Source organism: Dromiciops gliroides, chromosome 4 (genome assembly GCF_019393635.1).
Source record: "Dromiciops gliroides isolate mDroGli1 chromosome 4, mDroGli1.pri, whole genome shotgun sequence".
Classification (NCBI taxonomy): Eukaryota; Metazoa; Chordata; class Mammalia; order Microbiotheria; family Microbiotheriidae; genus Dromiciops; species Dromiciops gliroides.
The window spans coordinates 332,635,077-332,646,606 of NC_057864.1; the positions used below are offsets into that span (position 1 = coordinate 332,635,077).

Genomic DNA, 11,530 nt, shown 5'->3' on the forward strand with positions numbered 1-11,530 from the left:
AGGTTCCCTTTCTACCCCTGTCCAGGCTACTTTGTCCTCTCCTGGTGGAGCAGGCCTGGGGGATGTCTCCCTCCCTCTGGTATTTGGTGTGAGTTCCCTTTCTCTTCTGCTAAGCCTCCTCCTCCTGCCCAGCACAGAGCCATAGTAACTTGGAGAAGACCCACATGTGCTTAGACACTGTGCCCTGTGTCTGGGAGGAAGGGGGAAAGGGACAAGTCCAGCAGTGAACCATGGGGATCAAGGGTAGGAACAGATATTCTGCAGAAGGCAATCAGGGTCTGGCCTTAGCTGGCAACTGAGGGCAAAGAAGAGGGAAGGAAGGGGTTCTAATTGTTTTCCCTCCTCCTTTCTTATGGAGGGAGGAGGGTGCTCTAGGGTCCCTGGAAGGCCCAGTTGGTTGGCTAGATGGTGGTTGGCTGGCTGGTTAGTTGATTGAGAAAGTTTGAAATCAGGGGTGGAAAATGTCAGAGATAGCTGGGATGGGGGATGGGGAGCAGAGGATTCAAGGACTCAGATTCATCAATTTGCTGCTTGGTGGTTGCCCGGGGGATCTGAAATAGGGTCTTGTACTTGTCACAACCCCCAGATGCATGTTCTCTGTGTGAATCATATTGTTGGCTGTCTTCTTGGTCTCATCTCGAGCACTGGCCAGCTCTGAGGTAAGGAAGGGCCTTCAGGTATTTCTGCCCCACTCATTCTTCTCTGTCTCAGGAGTATTCTTTTTCTCACTGTGGTCCTTGTTGGAAGCCTCAGCCCGCAGCTTGGCACTGGCTTTGGCCATGTTCTCATCCTGCTCATCATCCTGCTTATTTTCATAGGGGGTGTGCATGGTATTCTTCAACTCAGCTTAGGTCTTCTAAAGATCCTCTTGGACCATTTGCACCTTCTGCTGCCACTCCACTGCCTCACTCTCCTTCTTCTGCTAGGCCATCTCTGGCTGTCAGCTCTGCCATCTTGGAGGCCAGCTTCTCCTGCATCTCATTTGGTCCTGAGAGGCCCATAGCAGGGCCTCTTTGTCCTCAGCCTCCTGACACTCCTTGCCAGCTTTTCTACCTCATCCTAGGCTCACTTCCACTCCTCTTCCAGTTCTATAGCTTTCTGATTTGCTTTTCCAATTTTAGCTGAGCTTTCTTGGTCTGTTCCTCAATCTGCCTCAGTTTCTCCATCAGCTCCTCCTTCTCCCTCTCAGTCTATTCCTTCTCCTTCTTAACTAACTCTTGCTCCTTTTTATTCTCCAGGAGAGCCCTCTGCTTCTGGTGTTTCTCCTCCCAGGCCTGGGTCTTCATCTGCTGCACCTCATTGGTATATGACTGGCTGCACTGCATTCACAGCTTATGGTTCCCCATGAACAGTGTAAGGATGTGCTTGTTGATGTGGATGGCAGATATAGAAGACAAAGTCTGGAGCCTTCTTGTCAATTGCCTTGATGACAAATTTCTTATCATTGAAGGAAATATTCCTGACTTCACTCCAGGGGAAGCCAATCTTGTGAGTCAGCCTATAATTCTGCTCATAGATATTCAGCCCCAGGGCATCCACTCCCAGCCACAGCTCAGAACCCTTCTCTCAGGCCAATGGTCTTCATGACCTAGTTGAACAGTTGCTTGCCGGTGGTGTTGGGTTGGATGGCAAACTCCAACTCAGCATCACTGGAATGCTAATCATCTAGGATATGGTGGTGGGCGAGTTGATGAAATTTCGCGGCGGGCAGTGAAGACAGGCAGCGACAGTGGCTGGAGCTCTAGGGTCCAGGGCTAGCTGCATTCCTGGATGCACAGAGGCTGCTACTGCTGCTGCTGCTGCTGCTGAGCTTCCTGCTAACAGATTGGACTTGGCAAACCCCTCCCAGGAAAGAGCCCAACAATTGATTTTAAGCTTAAAACCTTAGATATCTAGGGCAGTTAGAGTTCAAATGACCTGGTCATATTCACAAAGATAGTATGTATCAGAATTAAGACTTGACTCAATTATTCTGGAATTCATAGTCATCTCTCTGTGATCTGAAGTGCCTCTGCTAAAATTTTAGCATAGCAGAATTTACAAATTCCATCCATTAACAAAAAATACACAAGCTCTTCATCTCTCAGATAGAAATTAGATTGGAACGGCAGGTTGGGGACCTATTATTCAATATTTATTGAGACAGAAATGTAATTTAAAAGCAAGATGAGTATAGAAAATATAATCATTATCCTTCTATCTGGCATGTCTGTGGAAAGCTATTACAACCCATTTCATTACACCTTTCCCTTATTCTCTTTACTATGCTAATTGAAACTCCATGGAATTTTGTGATATAGAGAAGATCCGTTAAGCACAGCAGGCATCTTATACTAAGATACTAATTTAGATTATGCATTTCAATATTCATATTGATGATATAATATTTCTCAGATATAGAATTATCCATGAGGACTCAAGCAATAACTAGTAAAGTAATAACATTTGTACTTTTTATGAACAAGAAAGGATTTCTTGTCTACTACTAGCCCAGGAATTAATTGAAAAGGCCAGGTACTGCCCTATAATTCATAAAGGGCTGACCTTGAATTAAGAACACCTATGTCATATCCTAATTTGGATGCATATAATCTCAAACTGGAAGAAAAGGAAATGTTATTAATGAAGCACTTTAAAAAAGATTCAACAAATACACATTTACTTAGTAAGTACAGTTTTAGTGTTTTTGACAAGACTCTGTGCTAGACATAAGAGATGCAATGATAAAATGAAAAATACTTTTGTCATCAAGAAGTTTGCCTTCTATAAATACAATACAATATTTACACAGATAAGTAAGTAATAAGTACAATACAATATTTACACAGATAAGTAAGTAATAGATAATATGATTAGAGAAAGAGTACTAATATCCAGGGAGGTATTTCCTCTGTTCAGCTAAAGTTCTAAGTGTTAGATGAAACCTAAAAAAATCTGTTTGTCCATCCATTCCCCAAGCAGAATCCAAATGATGCCTAGGAAATCTAGCTAAGTCCAATATTACATATTGGTCAAGTAGGCCACTGACTTTGTAAAAGTTATTTTTAGCATGATGAGAGTTTACCTTCTACCTTCTCCCACAACCTCTTCGTTACTCCGCCCCCCTCAAAAGTATGTCCTATATCTATCTGTTGACCTGTTCAAAATCCATGTAGCCAGAAACAATGTCTTTCATTTCAGAGTTATTGATGAAAAATTTTAAAAAAGCAAATACACTTTGGAGATCCCATGAACACTTAGGCATAATTACTGATAATTCATTCCAGAGACAAAGTTTTGCAGACAAAATAGTTGTGAAGAAAACAGGAGGGTATCGAACACCTAAACGTTTAGGGGAAAGGGAGAAAGGATACAGAGAGGGGAGGCTGAAGCTTCTCAATTAAATTTTGACATTCCACATGCTTTCATGAATAGAAAAGTTCAGCTATTTCCTAACTTCATTTGTGTCTATTAAAATGTATCTTTTCCTTTAATATCAAATTTAGGTGTCACTGTCTTTCTGAAGTTTATACTGCAATAATCTCAGTTAAAAAGTTATATTTATCTCTTTTGATGACCAGTTGACAGGAATTTTATAAAGAAGATGGGCACTCAGATACAAGCTAGACTAATCGACACTTAAGGTCTCTTATGACACTAAGGTTCTATAAAATAAAATGAATGTCATGTGATTTTAAACAATGAAAAAATTGAGGGAGTGAAATGTAGAAAAAACACCATCCTCACATATTATTTAAAGCAGTGAAGAAAAATGTTTAGGTAAACAACCCCCTAGGTTACATCCAAATGGTGCTAACAAAAAATATATTTGTTTTAAATATAAATCTTACAGCAATGGATACTTTGATAGGTAACTAATTTTTTGACAGGCCTGAAATCTCTGGAAATGTTCCCAGATTCATTGGAACAGAAGAATCTTGCATGAATCTTTGGCTCCAGACATTCATAAACATTTGGAAACTACTATATTGCACTTTTCTGTCTAATATTTTTAGAGGTTAGCACATTTACAAAATAGTAGATCAATATTTGGAACTTAAACTTGCCATTTGTAATAGAACAAGTCAAGAATGATTTATTATTTTATTTCTTGTTTAATGATCTTTGATGTTATATGGCATATATTTCTCATTTAAAAATCCCTGCAGTAGGAGACTTCTATAGTTGTCTCACAGTGCATTAGCTAAAATCTAATATCATACTAATTACACACTGGAGATTGTAGGTGTTGTGCCAGTTTAAAAATGTAATTTGATTTCCATAAGAAAGCTAATTCATGTCAGTCACCAATAAAACACTTGCCAATAGAACTTAATGGTGCATATCTTATTAACATTTCATAAGTCTTTAATGGATATTTAACAGCTGTTTAGGTTGCATTTTAAAATTTAAACTGGGTGACACATTTGAGAGTTATTTCACATAAGAGGGAAATAAACATTCAGCTGTCAATTTTAAAAACATGCTCTTTTGGATAATGTTAATGACATAAATAAAATAGCTCTCAGACCCTTAAATATCCTATTAGAAAAATTATAATATTTCTATTCAGCAGCAGCCTCTCCAGGAAAAGCAAATTTCTATTTTTTTAATAAGTAATTTCAAAATGTTACCCCATTCCTTTAAAGAAAGAATGTCAAGTCAATAAACATTTATTATGACATTATATCCTAGGCTCTCTGCTACATTCCAAGAATGCAAACAAAAAGAGAAAGAGAGGTCTTGCCCTCAAGGAGCTAACAATGTAATGGAGGAAGATGACACACAAAAGATAGGTGGTGGGGTGGAAAAATCCACATAGCCATGATGGTGAAGAATATGGAAATAGATTCCAGAGAGGATTGAAGTAGTGAACATGTCTTATGGGAGTATTTTCCTTAAAAGTGGAGGCTCCAAGAAGAAATGACGAAACAGAAAGAGGGGCTACAAGGTTGGAGGGATCTTCCAGGATAAAAAAAGTACATAAGAAAAGCAATGAAGAAAAATTAGGTAAAGGAGAAATAGAAAAAAAAGAAGATACAGAAAGGAAAATAAATAAAAGAAGGAAAATAAGGATGATAGAGAAAGCAAGGAGGAGAGAAAGACCGAGGGAAAAGGAAAGGTAAGGAATGCAAAAAAAAAGAAAAAAGAAAATAATAAAAAATTGAGGGAAGAAAGGAAAAAAGTGACAAAGGAAGAGAGGGAGGGAGAAAGTAAAGGGGAGAAGAAAGAAGAAAAGAAGAAAAGGAGGAAGAAGGAAAGAAGGAAGGAAGGAAGGAAGGAAAGAAGGAAGGAAGGAAGGAAGGAGGGAGGGAGGGACTCGTTGACAAAATACTACATGGTGTGATCTCACCAGTTTCCCATTCCAAGAGTTGTATATAGATGTAACTGGTTTAATTAAATTACTTCCTGGTAAATGCTGACAGCAAGTAATTCTCAGAGGTGGTATTTGTACTAGATTCATTTTAATTTCAAACACTGCCAATATATCAGAGCCTGAAATTCTGTCCTTCAAGTTATGACATGAGGCCAGATTGCACAGGAAATTTTCCTTCTGATGTATGGGTGGGACCATTTAGCCATTGAGTTCTCTTTCATTTCTGAAATTCTATATCAAGAATTTTTGGCAAAACCATATTGACTTTATTCTTAGACCCAAAGAATTAAGACAGATTCAGCTATGCATAGTTTAGTTTCAAGGTGCCAGCAATTTGTATGTGTACTTATATAGATACACACATACACATACACACATCATATAACAATCTAGTATATGTATTTATGTGCATATATATATGTAGTTATGTATATATGTGTATGACATGCATATATGTATGTAGATGTATGTATGTATATATGTGTAATATCTATTTTTTAATATTTTTTCTATCCAGTGAGTTATTAGCTCTAGATAATATAGCAACACATCTTCCTCAAAAAATAATTTTTGGGGGGCAGCTAGGTGGCACAGTGGATAAAGCGCCGGCCCTGAATTCAGGAGGACCTAAGTTCAAATCCGTTGTTGGACACCTGACACTTACTAGCTGTCAAAAAAAAAAAAGAAAATAATTTTTTTTCATTTTTTTTCTTTCAGGGCAATGAGGGTTAAGTGACATGCCCTGGGTCACACAGCTAGTAAGTGTCAGGTGTCTGAGGACAGATTTGAACTCAGATCCTCCTGAATCCAGGGCCAGGTGCTTTATCCACTGCGTCACCTGGTTGCCCCAAAAATATTTTTTTTAAAAAGAAAAATGAGGATTGTTGAAATCAAATAGGGCATAATGGTTCTAATTCTCCCATTTGGTAAATTGAAAATAGGATTGTTTGTATCTACTTCTTTCAGCAGAATTCAGTGCTTTCATGATATTTCCTCTTCCTAGAACTATTCTCCATTTTTATTTGTCAAGCCTCTACATACCTCTCCTTCTAGGTCTTCAAAAATTTTCCTCAATTATCTGCACAGGCCTTACATTACACAAAACATGGCACTAAAAACATTTTTGGCAGCTCTTTGTGGTGGCAAGGAATTAGAAATCGAGGGCATGCCAATCAATTGGGGAATGGTTGAACAAGTTGTGCTATGTGAATGTGATGGAATACTATTGTGCTATGGGAAATGATGATCAGGCAGGTTTCAGAGAAACCTTGAAAGACTTAAGTGGACTGATGCTGAGGGAAATTGGAGAACATTTTACACAGTAACAGCAACATTGTATGATGATCAACTCTGAGAGACTTGGCTCTTCTCAGTAGTGCAATGATCCAAGACAGTTCCAAAGAACTCATGATAGAAAATGCTCTCCACATCAAGGAAAAAGAACTATGAATTCTGAATGCAGATTGTACCATACTGTTTGTATTTTTTGGTTGATTTTTTCTTCTTTTTTGACGGTTTTCCCTTGTGTTCTGATTCTTCTTTCACAGCATGACTAATGTGAAAATATGTTTAACGTGATCATATATATATATATATATATATATATAAAACCCAAATCAGATTGCTTTCTGTCTTGGGGAGGTGGGAGGGAAGAGAGAGAGGGAGAAAAATTTAGAACTCAAAATCCTATGAAAGCAAATGTTGAAAATTGTCTTTGCATGTAACTAGAAAATAATAAAATAAAAAGTTTAAAAAAAAACTGAGACTTTGGGAAAAACCTTAATTTAGAAATGTAAAGGTCACCCACTGCATCCTGGGCCATTACCAGTCATCTTGATCTTTGTCTTTTGATGACTCTGGAGGAGACAGTGAAGCTGATGACTTTGTGCAGCTCTGTTTTACTTGAATACAATACACACACAAATTAAGAGATCACTCGTATTATGTCATTTATCCTCTGCAAGAATGAAGGACAAACAACAGCAACAACCTACTCCATTATATTCTCCACTCAGCTGTCAAAGTGCTCTTTCTAAAACATAGGCTTGACCATTTTATCTCCCTGTTCAAAAGACTCCAGTCACTCCCTGTTATATTTCAGATAAAACAAAACAAAACAAATAAAAAAAAATATGGCACTAATACTGAATTTGGATGAGTCGAAATTCTTGCTATGATTTGCCTGTATGAGTTCTCTCTGTTTATGTATATGTTTCATGGCCATAAAGATAAAGGAATATGTAACTACTAGAAGCCATCTACTTAACTTTCTTGCAATATTGTGTTCTAAACCCAAACCACATAAGTATTAAGTGAAATTAAAAGTATGAATTAAATTCAAGTTTTATTGCATCTTAGTTACTTTATTCTGTTTTGTCCTACTTCCTGTGAGAAGGATGATTTGATAATAAATTTGGGGATTTTATTCAATTTTTTGAATAATATACTATACAAATGTCAGATTTAGGTGTGGCAAAGGTTACAGAAAAAAATATTCAAATTACATCAAAACCCATGATAATGTGTATTAATAAATTGCTTTGCTTTACGAAGGACTGCAAAATCATAGCAAACAACAGTGTGTCTCTGTGTGGACTTAAGCATAATACTACTGTCACCCATTTAAGGTATAAGTTTCCTTTAACAATGTTTTATGTTATGAAACATATCTGAATATATTTCAAAATGTATGCTTTCATGCAGAATTTCAGCATTTATTCTTTGGTTTTTGGTTTTTTGTTTTTTTTGTTTTTGTGGGGCAATGGAGTTTGTGACTTGCCCATGGTCACACAGCTAGTAAGTGTCAAGTGTCTGAGGCCGGATTTGAACTCAGGTCCTCCTGAATCCAGGGCCAGTGCTTTATGCACTACTCCACCTAGCTGCCCCTTGTTTTTTGTTTTTTGTTTTTGTTTAGCATTTATTCTTGAACACTATAAATTAGGTCACTGTAAATGTTATTACCAATGTAAATATCACTCTGCAAATGAAGCAGATTGAAAATTTTCTCAGAGGTTAGCAGCATCTTCATTATTAGTTATATATAGTGGTAGAGTCAAAAGGAAGCATTATTTTTTAAAAAACCCAACAGATATTCTAATTCAGAATCAAAGCAAAATTTTGATCCTCAATTATGATGAAAGTGACTCTCAAAAAACTAGGTCTGAAGATGACTCAAAACTCTTACCTTTCTGATTACCATATAATTTTAATATTTATTTCACAAATAGCAGCATCTGTTCAGGCTGTTTTGCTTATAGGACCATGTTTGGAGTCTATAAAGAATTGGGTTGCTCAAAATATAGTAGTGTAAAAATATTCTGTGTTGTCATTTAGATTTCAGTTACATTTGCCTTAGAAGACCTCCTCCTACAGAGTAAAGTGCTTCATCTATTTCTATGAAATCATGTACCATTGAAATTTTGAGAAATGAAGTATTATAGTGTGGAAGCCTGCTATGTTCCCTTTGTACAGAAATATGCATTGGCCTAATATTCTGAGGACAGTTAGTTATAACAACTCATTGAAACTTTTCTTTGCCTTGACAATCAATTTTCTATGCCATCCTTTTGATCTTCTCAATTTACTGATTCCTTTTATCTACTTTGTAACATTTGCATTTGTGATTCTTCATGAGAAGCCAGAAAGTATAACATTTCAAGGATAATCAAAGTTGAGAACATGAGAGCTGTATGTCTTGCAATCATCTCCCACATTTTGGGAGGTCCATTGATAATAGAAGCCTGGACAGTGCAAAACTTTTCTTATTCAACTCTATGTAGTAATTAATGTTTTGAAAATAACCCATGAGGGCTATTAAAAAATTAAAAACAGTTTTTTCATCTTTAATTTTTTAATGTATCAAGCTATCGAAAAATTAAAGTAAAAATAATTTATGTTAAGAGAGAAATGTTATTTACTAAATTTGCCAGAATTCAGAAGAGGTCCTGGCATATAGTAGGTGCTTAATTAATGCTTTTTGACTTTACTTATTGAAGGTCATTATTTAAATCCTCCCTCCCCATTTTTTCCATTAATGCTACAAGTATGGTCAGTTTTGGAGGTTGTTTTCTGGTGGCTGAAGATTAGCTTAGCAAACATTGAGATTTTTCCAGATCAGCAGTAATGTGACAATATTTCTTCACTATTATGTAAACTACTAAAACCTACCAAGCCATTTAGGGTTAGAAATTTGTATGAATGAATGAAATTCCCACAATAATGAAAACATGACCTTTGACTTCTGTTCATCAATTCCTTGGGGCAAAGGTCCGTTCATCATGTCATTATTGTGTTTCTGGTAAACACTTCTGCTCAATTCTTAAACTTATATTTTACTTTAAGAAGAATTATGACAACAAGCTCTTCCACTACTGACAAGAAGACAATTGTGTGACAATCTCTTGGGATGACTTCTTCTTATCAACAAGGGGTTAAAGAGAAAACATACCATAGGGTCAGTATCCTGATCAGACCTCTTCCTAACAGCAGTGCAGCAGAAAATGTCATTCCACTGCATGTAGACCCTTGGGGTGGCCTCTGTTAATTGAAAGGCCTACCAGGGTCCTCCCTTCAGGGGTAAGAAATATTCCATTCCTTCAATTTTCGCTCCACTTATCTCCCATCTAGCTTACTATACGAATAGAAAAGAAAAGCTATTCCTTCAACCTTCCACACCTTGTCTTCTCAATTGATCTAAATCCTGAAAGGACCACCCTAAGGCCAAAAACATGAAGATTTAACCCCCTTGAACTCATTTGGCAATGACCAACAAACTAGAATCCAGTCACATCCACCACATTCCAGTGATCCTGAACCATAATTGTAATTATAGAAATTCTGTTCTCCATATCTCACTGCCCTTTACTTTATTTAAATTCCTTTCAATCCAACTCTATTATTACACATTTTACAACGACCATGCCTTCCAATGTGCTCTGTAAAATATGTGCTCTATGAGTAAAACTTTTGTCACCTTAAATATTTTCTTTTCCTATTCCTTTCACCATTTGATTCTTAGAGAACTGACTTTCTTCTGATAATACAGTCTCCATTTACAACATTTCCAACACTGGCTGTACTTTCCTTCATTCCCCTTGATTCAATGGCCAAAGTTGGGGAGCTGGAATATTCATTACTGACCATTGCCACTTCAATTTTCTTTCTCTACCTCCATCATGAAATGACCTGTCCTCCCTTGAGGTTCCCTAAGTCCATATCTAGCAAGGAATCAAAATTCTGCTAGCTATTGTCTTTTGACCTCCAGAATGCTCCCTAATTTAATTTTATTTTTTAGAAAATAATATTTCTTATTTCATGGAATAAAACAAGCATCTCCATAACATAGTGTAATAAAAAGATAATTGCACATGAAACTGTAAATCTATAATGTACAAATTTCTATTTTTTTAAATAGAATACAAATTTATTATATAAATTTATTTTTCTTCTTTTTACCTACCCCCTCCCACCCTGCCCTAGCTATGGCTACCATTAGACACAAATAGGAAAACACACACTTATACATATACAAACATATGTATAAGTTATGTATACATACATGTATATTTTTATGAATATATATATGTGTGTGTCTATAAAATTATTCTATACATACTTCTATTTATCAGTTCCTTCTATGGATACAGAGTGTCTTTCTTCATATGTCCTTTATTTTTAATTTGTGTATTCATAATGGTCAAAATGCCTTAGTCACTCACAGTAATTTTTTAAATCAATATTGCTGTTACTATATACACTCTTTCTCCTGGTTCTGCTCATTTTGCTCTTCAGTAGTTTTGTGGCAAGTCTTTCTTTTTCTAAGATGATTGAGCCCATTATTTCTCATCACTCAGTAGCATTCCATTACAAACTATACACTACAACTTTTTCAGCCATTCCCCAGCTGATGGGGAAACCTTGTAAAATTCCAGTTCTTTGCCACAACAAAAAGATAGCTCATAAACATTTCCATTCACATTCAAAATTATAATTACTATTTTGGGAATTTACCTCCATTGTTTTTACTATTTTCTTCTTCAGGCTCTTTTTTTTTACCCTATTCCTGTTATCTTACCTTCTCCCCCAACTTTCCCACTCCCCATCACACCCACCATCCAAGACTCCCCTAACCTCTTTTTCCACCCTCCCAATCTCAATTCACATGCTCCTCCAAAA

General features: G+C 36.5%; 1 pseudogene; it reads right to left on the reverse strand.

The window, feature by feature from the left end:
* Positions 1–464: 464 nt before the first annotated feature.
* LOC122755100 lies at positions 465–10,498 on the reverse strand (annotated as a pseudogene).
* Positions 10,499–11,530: the final 1,032 nt, after the last annotated feature.